The following is a 2,816-nucleotide window of genomic DNA, read 5'->3' on the forward strand; positions in this document are numbered from 1 at the left end:
AATACAGAATATGGCATTTAAATTGTTATAAGAACTTAGTCTTTTTTCAACAGTGAGACATATCTGTTTCTGGCAGCACCAATTACTTCAGAGAAGTTGATGGGCATTGAAGAAACTCGTCATGGAATTTTTCTTCAATGTGACAAGGCTATCCATTGGTCAAGAAACTGCTCTTGCCTGGACTGCTTGACTGTGTACTGTATAAACTGGACATGCAGGGGTTGCTGCAGGAGAGCTGGATTCTGTCATACTGCAGCCGCGACACTCCCAGTCTCCCGACCGTGTCTCACTTAGCTGAGCCACCACCCCTGTACACACAAACAACAACAGTGAGGAAGGGGAGCAGCCCCTGCCGGCCTCAATAGTTCCTGGGTGGAGCTACCTATGCATAGCAGCAATGACAATGATAATGGCAGTGGGAAGAATGGGGGGCTGGAGCACGTCTCTTCCTCTTCCTCAGTCCACAATGGAGACATGGAGAAGATCCTTCTGGATGCACAGCCTGAGTTGGGACAGAGCCGCTCAAGAGGCAGCTCTCCCTGTGACAGCCCTTCACCACAAGAAGATGGACAGATCATGTTTGATGTTGAGATGCACACCAGCAGGGACCATAGCTGTCAGTCAGAAGAAGAAGTTGTAGAAGGAGAGAAAGAAGTTGAGGCTTTGAAGGAAAGTGCAGACTGTGTATCAGACTGGTCCAACAGACCCCAAAACATCCCACCCAAAGAGTTCTGTTTCAGACATCCTAAACGTGCTGTATCTCTAAGCATGAGGAACAGTGGAGCCATGAAGAAAGGGGCCATTTTCTTTGCAGAGTTCCTAAAGGTCTTCATCCTGTCTCTCTTCCTTTTTCACATGGTGGCTTTGGGGCTGGGCATTTATATTGGAAAACGACTGAGCATCTACTGAGGGAAATGAAAAGCATCTGGAAATGCGGGTGGCCTGTGAAGTGGTGTATTATAGTTTGAATTTGAGACCTATTGTAAGCATGATCCCCAGCCTACAACCCTATTTTTACATACCCAATCCCAGTAACTCTCAAATCCAGTATTTTATTTTATTATTATTATTATTTTTATTTTTTTTGGTTTTTCGAGACAGGGTTTCTCTGTGGCTTTGGAGCCTGTCCTGGATCTAGCTCTGTAGACCAGGCTGGTCTCAAACTCACAGAGATCCGCCTGCCTCTGCCTCCTGAGTGCTGGGATTAAAGGCGTGCGCCACCATCGCCCGGCTCAAATCCAGTATTTTACTCAAACTCTGTTGAAGCATTTTACTAACCTTCCCTTTTTGGCCTGTAAGACACTTTAGAGATTCCTAACAGAATATCCTGTCATTTAGAAATTTGCAAGGGCTTCTTTCAGCAATGCCACCAGCAGATTATAACGTTGTCAACAATGCCATCATTTCCACCAGAATCACACCTGCATCATTGATGCTAGAAGCTGAATTCTAGCCATGCAACTACATCTCTTTCTAAATGAGGTCAGGTTTGTAAACAGTATTATAAAAGCTTTGTTTAGTTTTTGTTTCCCAGAACAAAAACAAGCTTCCCTAAGCTTGAATTTATAGTTATTAAAAACAAAAGACCCCCCCCACCAAAAAAAAAAAGGCAAGACATAAGGAAAGAAATATCCTGGACAATAAACAGGACATGCAGGACCCACAGAAAAATGACTGCTAGACTTGCCGAAAGAAGGTGAGACAGTCCTTCAGGGTTCCTGCTTCATAAAAGAGTCTGCGAGACATTCTGCAGGACACAGAAGAAAATGACTGACAAACTGCCAATATAGGCAAAATAGTCTTTCAAATTTCCTGCTTCATGAGAAAGTCTGCCAGATACTGTGGGCCTGTGGACTGAAGATGGTTGCCCCAGTGTTACAGAAGAACTCTGGGTGACTGTCCAGACACCGAGATGTCTCTGTCACTTTTAGAGCTTTGGGAGTTGTTTACAATGCACTCCCCGTTTACTTAGGTAATATTATATCCTTCTGGAGTCTTTGATGCAGTTGAAGATAGATAGTTATAGTTTTCCTTAATCATGATAAAAGATAAATTAGACATAAAACTTTAGACTCACAAAGAAATATTGTAACTATAATTCTTGCTTGATACTTTGTTACATGTAATTTTTCTATGATAAAGTTAAGATGGTGTGGAATTCCCCTCTGTACACTGTGAATGTATTTTATTGCCATTGGTTAATAAAGAAGATGCTTGGGCTTATGGCTGGGCAGAAGATTTGTAGGCAGGAAAACTAAACTGAATGCAAAGATAAAGAAGTCAGAGTCAGAAGCCTGGTGGTGTTGGTGCATGCCTTTAATCCCAGCACTCAGGAGGCGGAGGCAGGCGGATCTCTCTGAGTTCGAGGCCAGCCTAGTCTACAAGAGCTAGTTCCAGGACAAGCACCAAAGTTACAGAGAAACCCTGTCTTGAAAAAACAAAACAAAACAAAAAAAAACAAAAAACAAACAAACAAACAAAAAAAGTCAGGCAGATGTCATGTAGCTACTGAAGGAGAAAGACACCAGCCACAGCCTCATGGTGATCACATATTAATAAAAATGGGTTAATTTAAGATATAAGAGCTAGCTAGAAATATGCATTGACAGCCGGGCGGTGGTGGCACACGCCTTTAATCCCAGCACTCGGGAGGCAGAGGCAGGCGGATCTCTGTGAGTTTGAGACCAGCCTGGTCTACAGAGCTAGTTCCAGGACAGGCTCCAAAGCCACAGAGAAACCCTGTCTCGAAAAAGAAAAAAAAAAAAAGAAAAAAAAGAAATATGCATTGACAATTGACCAAACAGTGTTGTAATTAA

General features: G+C 42.9%; 1 pseudogene; it reads left to right on the forward strand.

Annotated features, from left to right (window-relative positions):
* The first annotated feature begins 369 nt into the window (after positions 1-369).
* LOC101989930 lies at positions 370-909 on the forward strand (annotated as a pseudogene).
* The last annotated feature ends 1,907 nt before the right edge of the window (positions 910-2,816 follow it).

The sequence above is a fragment of the Microtus ochrogaster genome, chromosome 6 (assembly GCF_000317375.1).
Source record: "Microtus ochrogaster isolate Prairie Vole_2 chromosome 6, MicOch1.0, whole genome shotgun sequence".
Lineage (NCBI taxonomy): Eukaryota > Metazoa > Chordata > Mammalia > Rodentia > Cricetidae > Microtus > Microtus ochrogaster.